The sequence below is a fragment of the Pseudophryne corroboree genome, chromosome 4, assembly GCF_028390025.1.
Source record: "Pseudophryne corroboree isolate aPseCor3 chromosome 4, aPseCor3.hap2, whole genome shotgun sequence".
Classification (NCBI taxonomy): domain Eukaryota; kingdom Metazoa; phylum Chordata; class Amphibia; order Anura; family Myobatrachidae; genus Pseudophryne; species Pseudophryne corroboree.
The window spans coordinates 594015381-594030617 of NC_086447.1; the positions used below are offsets into that span (position 1 = coordinate 594015381).

General features: G+C 43.5%; 1 long non-coding RNA gene and 2 pseudogenes across 1 annotated transcript in view; 1 reads left to right on the forward strand and 2 right to left on the reverse strand.

Moving 5' to 3' along the window:
* LOC134911633 (uncharacterized) overlaps positions 1-1520 on the reverse strand; it is a 136914-nt gene extending 135394 nt beyond the window's left edge. The window contains exons 1-2 of the long non-coding RNA XR_010176725.1: positions 1412-1520; positions 1100-1301 (exon numbers count right to left, since the gene is read on the reverse strand). This is a non-coding gene — a long non-coding RNA (uncharacterized LOC134911633). The remainder of the gene's footprint in view (positions 1-1099; positions 1302-1411) is intronic.
* Positions 1521-4638: 3118 nt separating this feature from the next.
* LOC134912654 (5S ribosomal RNA) lies at positions 4639-4757 on the reverse strand (annotated as a pseudogene).
* Positions 4758-7176: 2419 nt separating this feature from the next.
* On the forward strand, positions 7177-7295 carry LOC134912816 (5S ribosomal RNA; annotated as a pseudogene).
* The last annotated feature ends 7942 nt before the right edge of the window (positions 7296-15237 follow it).

Consider the following 15237-nt stretch of genomic DNA (forward strand, 5'->3'; position numbering starts at 1 on the left):
CCATATCGTGTCTGGTCACAGGAGATTTCCTCTAATAGTCCTTGGCTATGTACTACAAAGTTTCCAGATCTGGGTTTAACCTTTGCCAAGGTTTTCTGCAACTCTGACACCTGGCCTGAGAGCTTGGCAATCTCTTCACTACTCCTTCTCAGTTTGGTCAGAGAGTCAGACAAAAGAGATTCCTTCTCTTCCAGTTTTTGCATTAAGGTGTTCACCTGCTCTTGAAGGAAATCACATTTTTTCTTAAGCTCTTCTAGCTCCTGGTCCTTTAATTGGACATTGCTTTCAAGGTCACTTATCAAGTGACACCAAACAAAGGTTCCATGCTAAAATCTTCCCCAAGATCAGGATTACTCCCCCAATAAGCTCTCCACTTCACTCTCCATCTGTGGGGCTTTAATAGGGTCACATAAGTTCCTGACCAGAGGTGTTAGAGCTGTCACCCATTTTGTTTTTTTTAGCATGAAGTTTTTGTTACCCATTTGAAGAGACACTTCAGAATATGCTGCATATCTGAAAATCTTTATTCACACTGATACCTTTGAAAACTGTAAGTGAAAGGGAAAATAAAAATTCCTTTTTTTCTCTTTTTAGAACAGATTAAGCTTTTAACAAAGCACTGAAATGTAGCATGTACATATTGGTCCCACATACCTTACGCTGGTAGTGCAAATAAACAACTTCTCCCTTCAGGCTCTTAATATTAGAACTCAGGGATTGCTGGGACACATGGTGCCACAACATTTCTCTATTTAAATAGAACCACATTTATAAAAGGTTTCAACTTTGCTTGATTGGTCTTAATGAGACAATTAACAAGGACACCAGACTCCCATTACCAGATTTTGCAGGCACAGGTAAAAATAAGCTTGGAAAAGAAATTCAGTCTTAAATTATCAGCTGCTTGCAACCCCTTATAGCAAATCAGCACAGCTACTTTCAATGATTGGTGCAAAGCATATAAGATAGAACAGGCCATGCACCCTGTTTAACCTCTTTGCTGCCAATGGAAACCTTTGCACCAAAATCAAACACATTCAGTTTAAACAAAACATATCATTATTTTTACCCCGTGGGGTGGGGATTAACCACTACTCACAACACCCTTAGTCTGGTACTGATGCCCATGAGTTCAGCTTGATCTGGAGTTCGCTGGTATGTGTGCTGCTACCTTGCGGCTGTTGGGTCCTCTTCCACATGTGACATGACTAGCAGAAGGGACCCTCTTCAGGCACCAATTGTAACAGGAGACTTGCTAGGATGTTCTCTGCTACAAAAATCCACCACCAACCGACTCCAGGCTTGTGCAAAAACAACAGATACTTTTTATTCAGGTAGCTCAAAATCAAAGATATACATAAAACAAAGATCACTGTCTTTAGTATAAACAACAAGGGAGGTTAGGCCCTACCTCACTCCCTATTACTTAATAAGGAACCCTTCAGGTCCTGGCATCCTGACACTAGTGCCCCAGCCCTCCAGATCCCACTGTCCATAGCAGGCCTATCACCTGGACACTAATTGCCTTCAAGAGCCCTGACTAATGGGAGAGACTCTACTTTATACCCAGCAGCCAGGTGCTGGCTGATAAAGCAGCTTCTTGGGCTAAGAAGCCTATAAGACCTGGTCTGGGCCAAATGGATGGGAACCTGGTCCATCCACACTTCCCATCCACCCCCAGGACCCTGTGTGTAGCTTACAGTTGGCAAAGTACCTCTCCTGCCACTATATATATATATATATATATATATATATATAAGAAATCCGGAATAACGGCGGCACTCACGGCGTAAAATGAAGAGGCAGACGCAAGTCTGATATCAACGTTTCAATGTTAGAAAAACATTTTCGTCAGGATGTTTTTCTAACATTGAAACGTTGATATCAGACTTGCGTCTGCCTCTTCATTTTACGCCGTGAGTGCCGCCGTTATTCCGGATTTATTATTGGACACAGCGCCTGCTGTAACCACTGGAAGGCACCGGCCATTTCATCTTGCTTCAACCCCAGCTGAGGACTCAGGGAGTGCCGTGCAATAAGCTTTGATATATATATATAAGAGATATGGGATGGCACTCACGGCTCTTCATATGCTAGTGAACATAGTCTAAATGGCTGTGATGCAATGTCAACATTTTATTTTTAATAAAGATTAAAAATTAAATGTTGACATTGCATCTCAGTCATTTACACTATGTTCATCAGCATATGAATACACGTGAGTCATTGGCATTTCTGTAATGGGTGCAGTGTGTGCAGTGCACACTGGCTTCTGAGTCCTGGAGGGCCCACACCACACACACTGCACCCATTTCTGCTATACTTACCTTTCCGGAGTCCATCGCTGACCGTGTGTGGGCCCCCTCCTCTCCCGTAGCTGTCACAATGCCGGTAGCGCACTGACCACTAGAGACTCTGGCACAGTGCCAGAGTCTACAGTGTATGCACAGGATTCCTGAAAAAATAGCTTGGCGTGACGGCTATGGGAGAGGAGGGGGCCCACACACGGAGTCTGCACACGGGTCCCCTCCTCTCTAGAGATGCCCCTGACGTGAGTGCCATCCCATGTCTCTTCTGCTACTGTGTATTTTCATTGGAAGGCACCTAGGCAACTAAACACATTTTTGTAATAGCGTGCTGGGGGTTTATTTACTAATAATCATGTTTGTGCCGATTTCTAGGTAGCTTTTTTCCGAATGTTATCGGATGTTTGTTTCTGCAACTTTTTGAAATTATCTATGCTAATTTACTTTGGTGTCGAGTTTTCTGTTTTCATATTTTCCGATGTCGATGTGATTCGTATTGTCGGGCAGTGTTTTTTCGGGAGTGATGAGTAAAACACTGCCGAACATAACACAATGAAGTGAGATCCGTGCAGGGCTTCATTGTGTACATTATGAGTAGTGTTTAAAGAATGAAAACTAAAAAAAAAAATTGCATGGGGTCCCCCCTCCTAAGCATAACCAGCCTCGGGCTCTTTGAGCCGGCCCTGGTTGTAAAGATACAGGTGGAAAATTGCGTAGGGTCCCCCATATTTATACAACCTGCACCGGGCTCTGCTTCGGGTCCTGGTTCAAAAATCTGGGGGACAAAAGTTGTAGGGGTCCCCCATATTTTTTAAATCAGCACCGGGCTCCACTAGCCAGGGAGATAATGCCACAGTCGGGGGACACTTTTTCATAGGTCCCTGCGGCCATGGAATCACCCCCTCAACTAGTCACCACTGGCCGCGGTTCCCTGGAGGAGTGGGGACCCCTTAAATCAAGGGGTCCCCCCTCCAGGCACCCAAGTACCAGGGATGGGAGACTTTCCCCTCCCATCCGTGGGCGGTGGATGGGAGGCTGATAGCCTTTGTGTAAAAATAAGAATGTTGTTTTTTGTTGTTGTAGAACTACGAGTCCCAGCAAGCCTCCCCGCAAGCTGGTACTTGGAGAACCACAAGTACCAGCATGCGGGGAAATAACAGGCCCGCTGGTACCTGTATTTCTACAACAACAAAAAATACCCAACAAACAACACAACAGACACACCGTGAAAGTAAAGCTTTAATTTACATACATGCACACCTACACACTCACATACTTACCTAGTGTCCCATGAAGCCCCTCAGTCCCCTTGTCAAGTAGAATCCACAGGGTACCTGTAAAATAAAAATTATACTTACAACCAATCCAGTGTAGCTCTGTCCTCTTCTTATCCAACGTAATCCAGGGACTTGAATAAAATAACAAACCGGAAACCCGATCCACACCGCTAAAAGGGTTCCCTGAATGCCGGGACCCCCCGTAACTTCTGTCACTGAAGGTCCCGCCAGCCAATCAGGGAGCGCCATGTCATGGCGCTGTCCTGATTGTCTGTGCACTCCTAGCCTGTCAATCAGCAGGAGCGCACTGGCTAGAATGGAGGACAGCACTCCTCCATTCTACCCAGTGATGGGAACTCTGCGATCTGTGGTAAACTGCAAAGTTAATTGGGGTCACCCACAAGAGTCTCTGTGAACATGTATGACAGTAAAACAAAACAAAAGAGGAGAAGGACTCTGTGTTGGGGCACTCTTTATCACAAATTCGACACTAAAACTTAACTTTTAATGAACATAGTAAAATATAGTGACTCAAATATGAACAAAAAGCATAAATATGAATATTAGTGCATGTTAATGATGCTACTATTATAAGAATATATAAGTGGAACGCCTTGGTGAAAATAATTTGTTGTTAATGCGTCAAACTGGGAGAAACCTGTCTATAATATGAAACAGGTTGTATTTTTAATCCCAGCGGGATAATGACTCGGTTTAGCTTCTCCGTATTGTAAATGCTCCAAGGAGGGAGAGATATCATATAGCAGGTAAAAATGTTGCCTATATAGGTCCTTAAGCACCTGCTGCTCTATGTTTGGGCAGTGGTGTTACCAAAAGGCATTTACTTCAATAATTGTTGTATAATTAGACTTTTTGCGACAGGCAAAAAACTGAAAATACGAGATTGCTGGTTTAATATAAGTATGTATTTAAAGATGAAAATGTAGCATATTCAGCAATCGCAGAGTGAGATATTTAAATTCAAAGCGGATAGAAAGAAGAAATGGATAGAATCAAAGGAGAAGGGGTGTCTTACTTCTGCTGTTCAGCTGGGTTGTTTACTGCACCTGGTGTTCACTGTTGGTCCCCCATACAATTACTGACCAGGCCTGCCACAGTTTAGCTTCCAAGATCGGACGAGATCAGGCGTATTCTGTGGAGTATGGCCGTAATCTGCTGAATGAGAGAGTATGACTACCAAAGTGCTTCTGCTGTCCAGATTAGTGGATGAGAGAGCATTGAAAATATACAGAGTATAATTATCTATGTAAATAGACGAGATGTAAACTGTGTCTTGAAACCATATGTATGGTAATGTTTGGCTGGTATTGTCGCTAGAAAAAACTTCAATCTCTATGGTGTAAACAGAGTTTGTAACCCATGCTATTATGTTTCCAATAATGAATCAGCCAGTCAGAAAGAAGAAAAAATCTTAAAAGTTGGTGCTATTCCAGTGGCAAACGCAGGATTTGCATGGGGGGGTTTCCAGAACTGGGCGGAGCCAATCACGGGGGTGGGGACTGAGGTGACCCAGTATATGCTGGGTCCGTAAAACTAGTGTGTCTGTGTGTGTGTGTGTGTGTGTATATATATATATATATCTACACACATATATATATATATATATATATATATATATACATACACACACATACATATACACGGGTGGTCTTCAGTATGCCGGCGGTCGGGCTCCCAGCGACCAGCATACCGGCGCCGGGAGCCTGACCGCCGGCATACCGACACTTATTCTACCTCGTGGGGGTCCACGACCCCCCTGGAGGGAGAATAGAATAGTGTGGCGCGCGTAGCGTGGCGAGCGCAGCGAGCCCGCAAGGGGCTCATTTGCGCTCGCCACACTGTTGGTAAGCCGGCGGCCGGCCTCCCGGCGCTGGTATGCTGGTCGCCGGGAGGCCGGCCGCCGGGAGATCGTAGTGAACCCATATACACATATACATAGCATATTAAACATGCATACATATATATATATATATATATATATATATATACACACACATACAGTACACATATATATACACATGTATATATATATATCATATGTGTGTGTATGTATGTATGTATGTATGTATGTATGTATATACATGTGTATATATGTAGGCACATGGATATATATGTACTATAATTAAAATAAAGTAAACTTTTATTGCACTTGCAAGTGCCACCAGGAAGACAGCAGGCTGCAGAGGACGCTAGACAGTCATTAATAATACTCATGCAGCTAAAAAAAAAAAAAATTTTTCTTCTTTTAGTGGAGGGGGGTTTCTGGGTACTCGGAAACCCCCCCTGGGTGCGCCACTGCTATTCAAAATTTGAAACAGAGTTAGTTTAATCCTTATGGAGACTGATAAGCTAATCACATAGCCCTGTCGAGCTAATACCCATCAGATATCAAATTCTTTATCAAGCAAGTTTTTTGCGTGCTTCACAGAACCATATTTTAGCTGATAAAGTTAGTACATTTATTTCTGTTGCAAAAAGGTATCAGAAAAGATTCATAATTTACAGTCCATGGTAAGGAAAAGCTATCATTTTGCGGTTATTGCATAATAGTTATGAGCTAATACCCATCAGATGTCGAATTACTTAACTAGCAAGTTTTTTGCGTGCTTACAAAAACCATCATTACCTGATAAAATTAATGCATTTATCTTTGTTACAGAAGGAGGTATCAGAGGAGATTGATGGTTTAAAGTCCATAATAAGGAAAAGCTATCATTATACTGTTATTGCATAATTGCTACACTGATATTACATATTGCTACAGATATCGAGCATTTTCCTTACCATGGACTGTAAATTATGAATCTTTTCTGATACCTTTTTGCAACAGAAATAAATGTACTAACTTTATCAGCTAAAATATGGTTCTGTGAAGCACGCAAAAAACTTGCTTGATAAAGAATTTGATATCTGATGGGTATTAGCTCGACAGGGCTATGTGATTAGCTTATCAGTCTCCATAAGGATTAAACTAACTCTGTTTCAAATTTTGAATAGCACCAACTTTTATGATTTTTTCTTCTTTCTGACTGGCTGATTCATTATTGGAAACATAATAGCATGGGTTACAAACTCTGTTTACACCATAGAGATTGAAGTTTTTTCTAGCGACAATACCAGCCAAACATTACCATACATATGGGGGGTAATTCCAAGTTGATCGCAGCAGGAAATTTTTTAGCAGTTGGGCAAAACCATGTGCACTGCAGGTGTGGCAGATATAACATTTGCAGAGAGAGTAAGATTTGGGTGGGTTATTTTATTTCTGTGCAGGGTAAATACTGGCTGCTTTATTTTTACACTGCAAATTAGATTGCAGATTGAACACACCACACCCAAATCTAACTTTCTCTGCACATGTTACATCTGCCCCCCTGCAGTGCACATGGTTTTGCCCAATTGCTAACAGAATTCCTACTGCGATCAACTTGGAATTACCCCCATGGTTTCAAGACACAGTTTACATCTCGTCTATTTACATAGATAATTATACTCTGTATATTTTCAATGCTCTCTCATCCACTAATCTGGACAGCAGAAGCACTTTGGTAGTCATACTTTCTCATTCAGCAGATTACGGCCATACTCCACAGATTACGCCTGATCTCGTCCGATCTTGGAAGCTAAACTGTGGCAGGCCTGGTCAGTAATTGTATGGGGGACCAACAGTGAACACCAGGTGCAGTAAACAACCCAGCTGAACAGCAGAAGTAAGACACCCCTTCTCCTTTGATTCTATCCATTTCTTCTTTCTATCCGCTTTGAATTTAAATATCTCACTCTGCGATTGCTGAATATGCTACATTTTCATCTTTAAATACATACTTATATTAAACCAGCAATCTCGTATTTTCAGTTTTTTGCCTGTCGCAAAAAGTCTAATTATACAACAATTATTGAAGTAAATGCCTTTTGGTAACACCACTGCCCAAACATAGAGCAGCAGGTGCTTAAGGACCTATATAGGCAACATTTTTACCTGCTATATGATATCTCTCCCTCCTTGGAGCATTTACAATACGGAGAAGCTAAACCGAGTCATTATCCCGCTGGGATTAAAAATACAACCTGTTTCATATTATAGACAGGTTTCTCCCAGTTTGACGCATTAACAACAAATTATTTTCACCAAGGCGTTCCACTTATATATTCTTATAATAGTAGCATCATTAACATGCACTAATATTCATATTTATGTTTTTTGTTCATATTTGAGTCACTATATTTTACTATGTTCATTAAAAGTTAAGTTTTAGTGTCGAATTTGTGATAAAGAGTGCCCCAACACAGAGTCCTTCTCCTCTTTTGTTTTGTTGCCTAAACCTACTGACTCTGGGAGCACCACCGACGTGTAATTAGTTCAGTACACCTAGTGTACATTGTTAGCCTTAAGTCGGTCACAGACTTAGATCTATTATTGGTCAATGTCTGAAAAAATAACCTGTTGCGGAACTATCTTCAGTAGATAAAACATGTATGACAGTGCCTGCTAGTTTTGTACAGTAACAGTAACTCTGAGGTGTACATTATCAATGCACAGATACTCAAGAACAATGGGGGTCTGTTGATCGCACATATCAACTTTTTGCTGCTCGTGCAATCAACTAGACGCCGCCTATGGGGGAGTGTATTTTAGCATAGCAGGGCTGCGATCACTTGTGCAGCCCTTCTATGCTAAAAAAGTTTTGTGCAGAACAAGACCAGCCCTGCAGTTACTTATCCTGTGCGATGGATCCAGCGATGAAGGTCCCGGAATTGACGTCAGACATCCGCCCTCCAAACGCCTGGACATGCCTACGTTCGGATCTCCATGCCCGGAAAACGTTGAGTATCCGCCCCGGAACGCCTCCCTGCTGTCAATCTTCTTGCGATCGCACTTTCTTCTGGTCATTGCCCGCCAACGGCTGTCGCTGGGCAATGACGCGCGTGCGCATTGAGGGCACCGCGCATGCATATTTCTGACCCATTCGCACTGCAGCGATGAACCGCAGCATGCGAACAGGTCGGAATGACTCCCAATGTTCGTTCTTTTAGTGTAGTTTTTCTTCATACAGCATCTAAAATGAATATGTATTTTAAAAGAAACAGAAATAGCATACTCTAGACCACAGGTTCTCAAACTCGGTCCTCAGGACCCCACACAGTGCCTGTTTTGCAGGTCTTCTCACAGAATCACAAGTGACATAATTAGCTCCACCTGTGGACCTCTTAAAATGTGTCAGTGAGTAATTAATACACCTGTGCACCTGCTGGGTTACCTGCAAAACATGCACTGTGTGGGGTCCTGAGGACCGAGTTTGAGAACCTCTGCTCTAGACTACAATGTGATATGGTGTTCTTTAATATTTCAAAACACATGGAAAACAAAGCAGCTTACATCACTCCTGGCAAAACAAGTTTGCTAAAAACCCACACTATGTACAACAGCTGTTGTGTTAGTCACAGCATGATCACTGCTCTAAATTAACTCTTCAGATAATATATATCTTTTATTTAAGACATACCTCCCAACATGACACTCTCCAGGAGGGACAGAATGCTCTGTTCCTGGACTTCCCTCTTAATTTATGATTGCCATCACCTGTGCTGAAACACCTTTCTTATCCAGTAACCTGTTCAAAAAAGCTGTTGGCAATCATAAATTAAGAGAAAAGTCCAGAAGCAGAGCATTCTGTACCTCCTGGGGAGGGTCATGTTGGGAGATATGTTTAAGACACCTAAAGCTAGGTGTAGGTTCTGATGCAGAGTTGAATGCAAGCTGACATTAATTGCCCACAAATTGCAAACAGCAACAATGGGGTAAATTTGTTAGGATATGGTGCGCTCTGTACCTGTCTCCATCTGTGTATCAGTCTATGGGTGCATCCTCTAGTGTCAGACCTCTAGTGCCAGGAGTCATTCAGAGGTGGAGTTATATGATGTAAGTTCCTGTTCTTCCATCTCAGAGAGAGTGAAGAGAGTGTGACATACACAGAGAGACAGAGTCCTGGTGTACAAGTGTGCAGAGCTGAGACCGGGAGCGGATCTCAGCTACAGAGACTCACAGCGTTTCCAGTGCATGCATCATCTTCTCTACAGTGGGAGTCAGACTGCACGGCTGTGCAGTCCTCCATGCTTTACCATCACAGACATCTGATAAGTACCGCTACCTAATGCTGTTACCTTGTGTGATATATGGGCTCCTGATTACCGCTATCAGTGTTACATCTGAGTCACCTGTGTACACTAAATAAACTTGCATTACTGTTTAAGTCACTAAGTGTGTGGACTGACATCACTCACCAGATAGCCCAGTACACTCTGCCAACAAAATTTATTAAGGTGGGAGTTTTTTTTTAGAACTGGTGATAGCATCAATCAGATTCTACTAATGGGCCCTACACACTGGCCGACATCACTGCACAATATGAACGATCTCGTTCATTAATGAACGAGATAACATTCATATCGTGCAGTGTGGAGGCACCAGTGATGAACGATGCGCGGCCCCGCGCTCGTTCATCGCTGGTGCCCTGTCGGCTGTGCATGCAGGCCAATATGGACGAGATCATCCATATTTGCCTGCACGTCTACGGAGCCGGGTGACGGGGGAGTGAAGAAACTTCACTCCCCCCGTCACTGCCCCCCCACCGCCGGGTCGCCGGTCTGCCGTATCGGCGGTCGGGCAGCTCGGCGGCACATCTGTAGGGCCCATTACTGCTTCTAGAAGATAAAATATAGCATCTGATTGGTTACTATGGGCAACATCACTAGTTCTAAAAAAAAAAAACCTCCCACCTTAGTAAATTCACCCCATATTTACTCATATGCAAAATGATGCATGATTTTAATGACTCAAACACAAGCTCTGCTTCAGCAGACCACATTGAAGGATCTGAGCCTTTCTTGGTAATTTTGGAGAAAGGAAACATTATGAGCTACATGTAATACTGTACAAGTATAATTGAGAGTACAAACTCGGATAAACTTGCTGTGAGTATGAAACAATGCGGGATATGTATTAAGCCTGGAGAAGTGACAAAGCAGGGATAAGTGCAAGGTTATAACACACCAGCCAATCAGCTCCAATATGTAAATTGACAGTTAGGAGCTGACTGGCTGGTGCGTTATCACCTTGTACTTATCACTGCTTTATCACTTCTCCAGGCTTAATACATCTTCCCCAATGCGAGATCAATTGCAGTTAAACTCGCACCTTGCAATCCAAGTTACATTACAAGGTGCGAGTTTGAAAGAAGCCTGCGCAGATAAGCAAGATCTGTGCATGCTTCTGTATGAAAAAGTTCTGAAAGAGTTATACATCAAGTAAAAAATATGCTCCATCCGAAGCATAGTAGATTTAAGGAAAAAGGGGGAATGGAAATCCTCTGCACTAGACTTTTATCAGAATAATATGCTTCAAATAGACGATACGGTTCCCCAATTTAAATATTATGAATCAGTTCATGATACTGTCTAGGGGGTGCTGCCATAGACAAAAAAGTAGAGGAAAAACACTGGAAAGGAAAAGTTTGTCTCTTTGTTGGCGCACTTGTAGAAAGAAGGTAAGTATAATTAAAATTTAACTTTTAATATCCTAAAATTAAAATGCCTGATTAATGTGAAAAATTGCACGACAAAGATTACAAACAATACACTGAATAAAAATCAATATCAAATTCACTTATGTGTCTTTATTGTATTAATATCACTTTTGTGTGTGTGCAAAAATTCCTGAACCAACCTTAAATTGTTGACTACTGGAATAATACCCTTATCCGCTGAAGTACCCTATGAATTACCTGACATTATCTATTCAGGTTGCAGGGGGGTATATAACAGTATCTAACGGTTGGTATAGGGGTGTATATTTAAAACATTTTTCTATAGTCATGGTTATGCGTACATACATGGAACCAGCCGTGCCAATTCTATACATGGTGAATGAGCTATTGTCTCTTCAATAATACTTTTGTCAATGCCATCCGACACCATTGGAATATATTCCCAAGTATATAAATAATGTAATTTAATTTATATTTATGGGACAGGTATCTCAGTGTTAAATCCCTATGGCAGGACAATTTGCATCAATAGCTTTTGCTAATATTTAGACTATCTCTAGAAATTAATTGGAACACTCTCTACCATATTGTCTGAGATATGAATAATAGATTCCCAGACTTAATCCCGTACTTGAGTATCAGATGAGCGCAGAGGCGGAACTACCGGCAGGGCAAGCAGTGCGTTGCATTGGGGCCCGCCTCTGTCCAGGGGCCCAAGCATGTAATGAGTCAAACTGACTAATTACATGCCGCTGTGCGCTGCGGGCAACCGCTGCCCGCAGCGCACAGCCGCCCACAGAGGAGAAGAGCAGCGGCACGGACGGGGGAAGGAGGAGGACGGAGGTGAAGGAGGGAGCCGCAGCAGCGCTTTGTTACTGGTGGAGGCGCTGCTGCTGCTGCCCCTCTGCTTCACTATAGGCTGTCTTCCGAGAACAGCCTATAGTGAAGCAGGGGGGCAGCAGCAGCAGCGCCTCCACCAATAACACAGCGCTGCTGCGGCTCCCTCCTCCACCTCGTCTACTGCCCGGGAATCATCAAGCTGCACGAGGAGCCTGAGCCAGCGGAGAGGGTAAGTATGATTCTACTTTCTTTCTTTTTCTTTCTTTCTTTCTTTCTTTCTTTCTTTCTTTCTTTCTTTCTTTCTTTCTTTCTTTCTTTCTTTCTTTCTTTCTTTCTCTTTCTTTCTTTATTTCTTTCTGTCTCTTTCTTTCTTTATTTGTTGGGACTGCCTGCCGCTATGTGTAAAAATGGGGGACTGCCTACCGCAATGTGTAAAAAGGGTGGACTGCCTGCCGCTATGTGTAAAAATGGGGGACTGCCTGCCGCAATGTGTAAAAAGGGGGGACTGCCTGCCGCAATGTGTAAAAATGGGGAATCTGCCTGCCGCAATGTGTAAAAATGGGGAATCTGCCTGCCGCTATGTGTAAAAAGGGAGAATCTGCCTGCCGTAATGTGTAAAAATGGGGAATCTGCCTGCCGCAATGTGTAAAAACGGCGGACTGCCTGCCGCAACGTGTAAAAGGGGGAATCTGCCTGCCGTAATGTGTAACAAGGGCACGCTGTCTGCCGTAATGTGTAACAAGGGCACACTGTCTGCCGTAATGTGTAACAAGGGCACGCTGTCTGCCGTAATGTTTAACAAGGGCACGCTGTCTGCCGCTATGTGTAAAAAGTGTACGTTGTCTGCCGTTATGTGTAAAAAGTGTACGCTGTCTGCCGTAATGTGTAAAAAGGGGATGCTGTCTGCCGTAATGTGTAAAAAGGGGGACGCTGTCTGCCGTTATGTGTAAAAAGTGTACGCTGTCTGCCGCTATGTTTAACAAGGGCACGCTGTCTGCCGTAATGTGTAACAAGGGCACGCTGTCTGCCGCTATGTGTAAAAAGTGTACGTTGTCTGCCGTTATGTGTATCCTCTCCTGTCACTCTGGGACGCTGTCACAGTAAACGCCATATTACACCTGGCATGGCGTCTCCCGCGGCCTCCGCCGCCGTCCCTGAACTTCTGCATGCAGAGTGTCTGAGTGGCGATTACGTCAGCCGCGGCCTCCGCTGTGTCCGCGTGGTTGGATGTGCATCTGTCAGCCTGGCGCCTCCTGTCTCCGGTGGCCGGCGCCGCCATTACTGTTTTCATTTCCACATGGATTACAAACCAAACTTCCCTCCAAGTGTCTGCATGGGCGCAGCCATCTTGGATTCTGTCAGCTGATCATTTCCACCAATCTGTTCTCAGTATTGATAATCTGCATAATTGCCTAGCCAATCCCTTCCTTGCTGCAGGTATAAATACACTGTGCCTGAGCAAGGAAGGCGTCAGTGCTTTGGTTGTCAAACCTAGTTCCTGTTTGTCTCTCTCCTGTGATTGTCTTCCAGGTTCCAGCTCCTGTCTCAAGACTTCCACCATAGAGACCCGCACCAGCATTCCACCTGCGGTGTAGCCTGACTCTCCAATCCATTGTGGATTCATCTGTTTCCAGCTACAACATTACCTGCTTCCAGCTCAGCTTCCAGCAGAGTACAGCTTCCCTTAAAGGGCCGGTGTCCTTTCTACACTTTACCACTCTCCACCGGTATTATTATTTCTCCGCTCTCAAGTTCTACATTTCAGTTCATATTTCATCGCTCCCAAGTTCATTTATTATTTAACTGGTTCCAGCCAGTATCCACTCCGTGCTAACAACAGTCTGGTTCCAGCCAGTATCCACAGCAGCTGTTTTATCTTCAGCAACCCAGCTTTTCCTGGAACAACAGCTGGCACAATCCTGGGTTATCTCCATTGCTACAGTCGGGCCTGGTAAGGACTTTCCATCTAGAAGATCATAAGAACTATCTCACACTACCAGTGCCCTGTGGCTCCTGCCATCCTGTAGTACCCAGGAACTGTATTTATTCTTTGCTGACTTTTACGTTTTCTTTTACTGCTGCTGTGTTGCGGAGTTGTCATAATAAACATCATTGACTTTTATCCAAGTTGTCGTGGTCACGCCTTCGGGCAGTTATTATTCATGTTACTTACATGTCCAGGGGTCTGATACAACCTCCCAGGTTCCGGTACATCTCAGCCCCTACAACTGAGGCTGCCTCCCGTCAGCTCAGGCCCTCAGTTGTGACAACAGTAAGCCTAATCATGCCACACCTTTAACAGGGCTATTGTCGCTTGTAATAGAGGCATACTATGACATACTAATGCTAATCATATAACCAGGGCCGGATTAAGGGCCACTTGGGCCTGGAGCTGAAAATATTCAAAGGCCTATTGTGGGAAATGGGGAGGTGTGATCAGTGCTGTGTGGATGTGGTAAGAGCCATGTGGGCATATACACCCCTACACTGTCAGCGCCAATGTCTCCCTATATATGTAAATATATAAAAGATTGCATAATTTTGTGAGAAAAATAGAAATGCAATCGTAATAGTTATGATTTATGGCCTTCCATGTGGCCATCTGGTGGTGAGCAATCATCATGCTGCCATGGTGATGGGCCTATTTTTATGTGGAGGCCTGGAGCTGTAGCTCCATCCGCCCCATTGTTAATCTGGCCCTGCATATAACTGTTGCATTCATTGTCTTTCGTAGTATGAATGTAACTGATCCCATAAATTATACAATATAACTTTACTGTCGTTGTATCATACAGTTTAACTAGAGTTGAATACCCTCTAAATCAGTGATTTTCAACCTTTTTTTTACTCGCGGCACACCAAAATATATTTTAAAATTGCCAAGGCACACCATCGGTTCCACACAGAAAAAAACAAAAACACACATTGGCCCTCATAGTAAAAAAAAAAATCCACACATACATTGGCCTACATAGAAAAAACAATCACAGTGGGCCCCACATAAATCATATTGCTCCCTACATAAATCCTGTTGCTCCCCACATGAATTATTCACATTGTTCCCCCATAAATCCTTATTCTCCCCAAATAAATCCTATTGCTCCCCACAGGAGAAATAACATAACAAATATTAGCCCCTACCGGTCAGCTGTCCTCCTCCCTGTCCCTCAGTGGCGGGGATTGTTCATAGTGGAGTTCTGCGAATACTGAGCAGCGGGCGGTTGGGCAGGTATGGATGTGGGTGGGCAA